Source organism: Vidua chalybeata, chromosome 10, assembly GCF_026979565.1.
Source record: "Vidua chalybeata isolate OUT-0048 chromosome 10, bVidCha1 merged haplotype, whole genome shotgun sequence".
NCBI classification, from domain to species: Eukaryota; Metazoa; Chordata; class Aves; order Passeriformes; family Viduidae; genus Vidua; species Vidua chalybeata.
In genome coordinates this window covers 9562-17448 of record NC_071539.1, presented here as the reverse complement: position 1 = coordinate 17448, position 7887 = coordinate 9562, and the positions used below count along the sequence as shown (strand labels likewise).

At 51.8% G+C, this 7887-nt stretch overlaps 1 long non-coding RNA gene across 1 annotated transcript; it reads left to right on the top strand.

Annotated features, from left to right (window-relative positions):
* The first annotated feature begins 5533 nt into the window (after positions 1-5533).
* LOC128793226 (uncharacterized) lies at positions 5534-5980 on the top strand. Its single transcript, XR_008432698.1, has 4 exons — positions 5534-5578; positions 5656-5697; positions 5786-5831; positions 5934-5980. It is a non-coding gene; the product is annotated as an uncharacterized LOC128793226 (long non-coding RNA).
* Positions 5981-7887: the final 1907 nt, after the last annotated feature.

Genomic DNA, 7887 nt, shown 5'->3' with positions numbered 1-7887 from the left:
ATCCTGATCATTGTGACCAACAGTTCTTTTAACGGGTCACTCTGTTCCAGTCTTCTCCAGGAGCTCTTCTGCTCCTTAGAGCCTCCTCCATCCACCACTGCCAGAGCATCGGTCATCTCTTTTGGCATCCTCTCACTCCTCGCCATTATTCTTCTTGCCAGGAAGTTATCATCCTTGTGTCACGCCATTTGTATCATAACGTGTTATTTGTGTCATAACGTGTTGTTTGTGTTTAGTGTCCCCTTGTTTGTCCCGTCCTGTGTCACGGGTGTCTGCACATATTTGTCCTAGAGCTGTTCTGCCCTGCTGCATAGCCTGGTGTAATAGGATAGGTTCTGGGGACTTGAAATTTGCAGTGCAGGGTGTAGTTGGACTCTAGATGGTATTCCTAGATTGGCATAAGGTGTTTGCAGCTGTTAAGTTATCTTGCAACCGTTTGACTTTTGTCCTAACTCTCTTTCAGATGCAGGTGGATGAAATCTGTGGCAGAGCCCCCCCAGTCCCTGGAGAGGGGGTTCCCCTGAGCAGGTCAGTCACCGTTTGTCTCTGCAGTGGAAGTGTAAATGGTGACTGTGTGTTACAGTACTGTTTTCTGTCTTTATTTTTAGGCATTAAATCTGGATCTCTGCAGTCAAGGTGAGCAGTGACCGGTTGCAGAAACAGGTGTTCTCACTCAGGTCTCAATTTCTGGTGCAACTCTAAAGCCTCCATTCTCGTTTGTGTGCTTTAGGCAATCCACTCGGAGTATGCCAAGCCCCCATCACCAACCAGCCGATGGACTGGGTTTCCTGTGCTTGTGAGTCCTCTGGAAGTATTTCAGGGCCGTGATGAAGCCTTGAAATTTTGTATTTCAAGGTCCCATCCGGGCAGCCTTTGGCAATGGCCGAGGAGTTGCGGTGAGTCGCCGAGGTAGGGAGGGGGAGCCAGGGTCCACTTAGGTTTCAGCAATGCCGAGTCACTTTGTCTCTTCTTAACCCAGGCGTACCCTGCGATGACGGCGTCAGCCTCCGAGCACGGCCAAAGCGTGCGGCCCAAGGAGCCGGGCATTCTGAGGAGAATGGTGAGTAGCAGAATTGCTGGGTTTTGTCCGTTGTACAGCTAAGATCACGCAGTGATGTTTGGTGTTCTCGATTGTAGTTGAGCAAGGGACTACAGCCCGGTGATCGTAAGAAAATTCCCAGGAGGCGAGGCGGCCTCCGTTCGCACGCGACGTGGATTCTCATCCCCGGATGTCCGAGAGATAAGTCGAGGGCTACGACCTTGAGAGGGGATGAAAGCGAGGCGCTGGGAGCGTTTTTTGAATCAGCTTTGGTGGCAGGGATGTGCAAGAAGTATCCACTTAGGCCACCTAAAGGGAAAGGGTTTTTTTTGATCACAGTGCTCAGGGCAGAGCAGTTCCGGTGTGTGTTGTGTCACTTGTCTATTGTGCATTCTGTGTGTCACATGGCTTTTTTACCTTAGCCCTTTGAGGGCCCTATCAGAAACCCTGGCCTCATTTTTGGCATCTGTGATCTCCGCATTCCTTGGACGGGCACCAGTGCAATAGGACTCTTGATTCCGGAGGTCAGACAGGCATCTGAATTGCATCTCTCTTTAGAAGCATCCAGTCGGATGTCTTTTAAGGTCTTGCTCTGAGCTGTGTCAACAGCCACATACCGCAATGATCCCTTATAGCCAATTAGGAACAATAAGAATGCAAAGCTAGCTAGAGCCTTCGGACCGTAAAACATTCCTCTCTGCAGTTCTCTTAAGAAATCATTCTGTTAGCATCTTGTTCCTGCAGGGTTCTCTGAGCCTCATCGGCTCCGAGCCGTCCGTCTCACCTAGGTCATCTCGTTCCGCATTCTCCCGGCGCTCGCCGGCATTCTTCTCACCGAGAGCTCTCTCTCCCTGTCACGTCCCCTCGTTTGTCACGTTCTGTCCTGTGTCACGGGTGTCTGCACGTATTTGTCCCGGAGCTGCTCTGCCCTGATGCATAGCCTGTAACGGGACAAGTCCCAGGAGTTGAAATTTCTGATGCGGGGTGTAGTTGGGCTCTAGATTGTATTCGTAGATTGACATGTTTGGTGCTGTTAAGTTATCCTGCAGCCGTTTGACATTACTCCTTCCTTTCTTTCAGATGCAGGCAGATTAAATCTGTAGCAGAGCCCCCAATCCCGGGTCAAGGGGTTTTCCCTGAGAAGGTCAGTCGCTGTTTGTGTTTGCAGGGGAAGCATAAATGGTGACTATGTTACAGCACTGTTCTTTGTCTTTATTATTAGGAAGTCCAGGCAGATAGCTGCAGTCAAGGCCAAGTGTGCCAGGTGAGCAGTGGACAGAAGCAGTTGTTCTCGCACAGGTCTCAGTTTCTGGTGCACCTCTAACCATCCGTTCTCATTTGCGTGCTTTAGGCCATCCACTCGGCGTACGCTAAGCCCCTGTCATCAGGTGGCGGACGGACCGGGTTTCCTGCACTCGTGAGCCCTCCGGAAGTATGACGGGACCCCGTGATGAAGCCCACACATCTTGTATTTCAAGGTCCCGTCTGGGTAGCTCACGGGAACGGCCGAGGAGCTGCGGTGAGTCGGGGAGGTAGGGAGGAGGAGAGGGGGTCCGCTCCAGTTTCAGCCGCGCCCAGTCACCTTGTCTCCACTTAACCTAGGCGTACCTCGTGACGGCAGCGTCGGCCTCGGAGCACGGCCGAAGCGTGCGGCCCGAACGCCAGGGCTCTCTTAGGAGAAGGTGAGTAGCAGAATTGTCAGGTTTTGGCCCATGTGCTGTTAAGATTGTGCACTGATGTTTCCTTTTCTTTGTCTTGGCAGACGAAGAGATAAGAGCCTGGTGACAGCTGGAACTTCCCAGACGGGGAGGTGGCCTTCTTTTGCACTCGACAGGGATTTGCACGCCCAGAAGTGTGCAAGATAAGTCGAGGGCTACGACCCGCTGAGGGGAGGGAAGCGGGGTGCTGGCTTGGGACTGCCCGGAAGGGATTTTTGAGTCTGCTTTGGAGATGGGGATGTCTAAGAAGTGTCTCATTAGGCCACCTAAAGGGAAAAGCGTCTCTTTTGATCTCAGTGCTGAGGTGCGCAGGGCAGAGCAGTTCCGGTGTGTGTCGTGTCACTTGTCTCTTGTGCATTCTGTGTTGTTTGGGTCTGTCACGTCACTTGTCTTTTTTTACCTTAGCTGTCTGAGGGTCATCTTGGCATCTGTGATCTTTGCGTTCCTCGGCCCGGCCCCAACGCCACAGGCCTTTTGACTCGGGAGTCCCGACAGGCATCGCAGTCGTATCTGTCTTTAGAAGCATCCGGTCGGATGTCTTTTAAGGTCTCGTTCTGAGCGGTAGCGACAGCCGCACATCCCAACGATCCATTATAGCGGCTTAGGACTTGTGAGAACGCCAAGCTAGGTAGCTCATTCTTACCGTAGGCTTTTCAGGCATCCGCTCGTGCAGTTCTCGGAAGACATCGTTTTCTTAGCATCTTCTTCCTGCAGGGTTCTTTGAGCCTCATCAGCTCCGAGCCGTCCGTCTCACCTAGGTCATCTCGGTCCGCAATCTCTCTGTCCTCGCGGGCATTTTTCTCGCCAAGAGATTTTTCTCCTCGGGGCGTCCCCTCGTTTGTCGTGTCCTGTCCTGTGTCACGGGTGTCTGCACATATTTGTCCCGGAGCTGCTCTGTCCTGCTGCACAGCCTGGTGTAATTGCACAAGTCCCGGAGACCTGCAATTTGGAATGGGGGATGTAGTTGTATTCTAGACGGTATTCCTAGATTCACACAGGATGCTTGGACCTGTTAAGTTATCCTACAGTTGTTTGAATTTTCTCCTAACTTTCTTTCAGATGCGGACATTTAAGATCTGTGGCAGAGCGCCCCTCCTGGGTCAGGGGGTTTTCCCTGAGAAGGTCAGTCGCTGTTTGTGTTTGCAGGGGAAGCATAAATGGTGACTATGTTACAGCACTGTTCTTTGTCTTTATTATTAGGAAGTCCAGGCAGATAGCTGCAGTCAAGGCCAAGTGTGCCAGGTGAGCAGTGGACAGAAGCAGTTGTTCTCGCACAGGTCTCAGTTTCTGGTGCACCTCTAACCATCCGTTCTCATTTGCGTGCTTTAGGCCATCCACTCGGCGTACGCTAAGCCCCTGTCATCAGGTGGCGGACGGACCGGGTTTCCTGCACTCGTGAGCCCTCCGGAAGTATGACGGGACCCCGTGATGAAGCCCACACATCTTGTATTTCAAGGTCCCGTCTGGGTAGCTCACGGGAACGGCCGAGGAGCTGCGGTGAGTCGGGGAGGTAGGGAGGAGGAGAGGGGGTCCACTCCAGTTTCAGCCGCGCCCAGTCACCTTGTCTCCACTTAACCTAGGCGTACCTCGTGACGGCAGCGTCGGCCTCGGAGCACGGCCGAAGCGTGCGGCCCGAACGCCAGGGCTCTCTTAGGAGAAGGTGAGTAGCAGAATTGTCAGGTTTTGGCCCATGTGCTGTTAAGATTGTGCACTGATGTTTCCTTTTCTTTGTCTTGGCAGACGAAGAGATAAGAGCCTGGTGACAGCTGGAACTTCCCAGACGGGGAGGTGGCCTTCTTTTGCACTCGACAGGGATTTGCACGCCCAGAAGTGTGCAAGATAAGTCGAGGGCTACGACCCGCTGAGGGGAGGGAAGCGGGGTGCTGGCTTGGGACTGCCCGGAAGGGATTTTTGAGTCTGCTTTGGAGATGGGGATGTCTAAGAAGTGTCTCATTAGGCCACCTAAAGGGAAAAGCGTCTCTTTTGATCTCAGTGCTGAGGTGCGCAGGGCAGAGCAGTTCCGGTGTGTGTCGTGTCACTTGTCTCTTGTGCATTCTGTGTTGTTTGGGTCTGTCACGTCACTTGTCTTTTTTTACCTTAGCTGTCTGAGGGTCATCTTGGCATCTGTGATCTTTGCGTTCCTCGGCCCGGCCCCAACGCCACAGGCCTTTTGACTCGGGAGTCCCGACAGGCATCGCAGTCGTATCTGTCTTTAGAAGCATCCGGTCGGATGTCTTTTAAGGTCTCGTTCTGAGCGGTAGCGACAGCCGCACATCCCAACGATCCATTATAGCGGCTTAGGACTTGTGAGAACGCCAAGCTAGGTAGCTCATTCTTACCGTAGGCTTTTCAGGCATCCGCTCGTGCAGTTCTCGGAAGACATCGTTTTCTTAGCATCTTCTTCCTGCAGGGTTCTTTGAGCCTCATCAGCTCCGAGCCGTCCGTCTCACCTAGGTCATCTCGGTCCGCAATCTCTCTGTCCTCGCGGGCATTTTTCTCGCCAAGAGATTTTTCTCCTCGTGGCGTCCCCTCGTTTGTCGTGTCCTGTCCTGATGTGTCACGGGTGTCTGCACATATTTGTCCCGGAGCTGCTCTGTCCTGCTGCACAGCCTGGTGTAATTGCACAAGTCCCGGAGACCTGCAATTTGGAATGGGGGATGTAGTTGTATTCTAGACGGTATTCCTAGATTCACACAGGATGCTTGGACCTGTTAAGTTATCCTACAGTTGTTTGAATTTTCTCCTAACTTTCTTTCAGATGCGGACATTTAAGATCTGTGGCAGAGCGCCCCTCCTGGGTCAGGGGGTTTTCCCTGAGAAGGTCAGTTGCTCTTTGTATTTGCAGGGGAAGCATAAATGGGTGACTATGTTACAGCACTGTTCTTTGTCTATTATTAGGAAGTCCAGGCAGATAGCTGCAGTCAAGGCCAAGTGTGCCAGGTGAGCAGTGGACAGAAGCAGTTGTTCTCGCACAGGTCTCAGTTTCTGGTGAAAGTCTAAGCATCCCTTTTTTTTTTTTTAATGTTAGGCAGTCCTCTTGCGAGATGTCTCTGATCCCAGATGTCTGAGGCCAGGTGGGTGCAAGCTTAAGGTGTAGGTGGGCGTACTTGTCAGGTCAGGGTGGTGGTCTTTTCTCAGTGTCTCAGTGTGGTTTTTTTTGCTTTGTTTCTTTGCAGGTGTCATTGCTGCCCTAGGCGTGTGAAGGAACAGAGTCAAGCGGGTGAGTCGGCATTTAGGCAGGGTGACTCATAGGTGACCGTTATGCGGCAGCACGCTAAGCCTGTACCTTTTCCTTTTGTAGGTGTCCTCCTGGCAGCCTGTTGAGTCGCATCAAGATTTCAGGTGAGCCGGGGCAGCGGTGCGTCAGAGTTCCGGGGATTCCTCTTTTGCAGGGCGCTAGTTGCATTTTCTGTTTTGTCTTTGGTACCGTGAGGAGGCGCATAGCTGAAGTTTGGAAACGGCAGCACCGAAGCAGATGTAGAGAACATGTCGCCGTCCACGTCCGGCTGACGATGGATTTTGTCCGGTCGTCTTGCAAAAGCTAAGTGTCGGGGCCAGTAGGTGGGAGAAGGGGAAAAACCTTTACTATCACAGGAGACAATTAGATGTTAGCTTAGAGGAGAGGCCCATAGTGGGACAGGCCCCTTGGAAGCAGAGGGAGAGGGTTTCTCCTCAGCCTCACCAGAGTCTTCGCCGGGCAGGGCAGTTCCGATCCGTCTTCGCGTCCTCGCGAGGTTTGCGTCGGCGGCCTTCTTTGACTCTCGACGTCGTCGTGGATCTTTTCACCCGAGGAGCTCGCCTTCACGTCCGGAGCTATAGCCACGGTCACGCCGTAGTCATCGCTTTCTTGTCCAGGCCTACTGAGCTTCTTAGGCTTCCTCTTAAGTCCTTTGGCACTAACATCTTGAAAGGAGTTAAATTTCATCATCATATGCTATTGCCCTAGGGCTTTCTTTCCTTTGGTATCATCGGCCTATGAGTCATCTTGGACTAGCAATCTTGGGTCCATAAGGTGGAACTGCCAGGCAGTTTCCACTCGTGTCTGTGTTATGTTGTCCGTGTCTGTGTTATGTTGTCCGTGTCTGTGTTATGTTGTCTGTGTGTGTGTTATGTTGTCCGTGTCTGTGTTATGTCGTCCGTGTCCATTGATTTCTGCATCATAGGCCTTTGTTACATCTTGAGGCTTTCTCTGCATTGTTCTCTGCCGTATCGGTCATATTTTACTCGTGTACCTTCCTGGATATCGCTTATTCCAGCATCGTTACATTGTTACTTTTTGAGACGGGAAGAAGTACAGGAGACGTTCTCATCCATCTTCCTTCTCACCTTCGGTAGCGCCTTCTCTTCCCGTGCCATTATCTCGGACTTCTAGAGGGAGCACATTAGACCGTCATCACCTGACCGCAGTAGTTCCGTAGCTTGCGCCTTCTCAAAGGGTATAGGGCTCAACAATTCATCTTCCGGAGAGTTACGTCAAGTCCTCACTTATATTGTATCTATGTTGGCTTATATTGTACGTGCTTAGGTTGTACCTACCTATGTTGGCTTATACTGTATGTGCTTATATTGTATGTACTTATGTCGTATGTACCTATGTCGGTTTATATTGTATGTACTTATACTGTATGTACCTACGTTGGCTTATATTGTGCATATATTGTATGTACCTACCTTGGCTTATGTTGTACACGCCTCTGTCGTGCCACTTACGATCGGAGCTGCCCTGCCCAGGCGCGCAGTCACGGTTAGGTAGAGCAGTTATAAAACTTTACAGTTCATCTGTCTTCTATGGGGGTTTTGGGTACAAAATTTATGGACCCGGAGCGGGAATAGCTCCTTGCTGTCAGATAGTCACTCGTTGACCGCCTCCCGTCGTCTCTGTCGTCTCGCAGGTCCCCGGGTCTCTACAAGTTATCCCGGAATCTACCGCCGGACATCGAAGAGCTGCGGTCAGAAGACGCGTCGAAGCGTCAACGTAGCGTTTCAAGTAAGGGTCGTGGTCAGCGTGTAAGCGGAAGAGCGCGTGAGAGAGCATGATTGTCCGTGTCTGTCTGTGAGAGCTTGCGTCTGCAGGTGTGAGTGTGTGTCGACCGGTTCTAACCTTGTGCGTATGGCCTTTGCCTTTCAGGT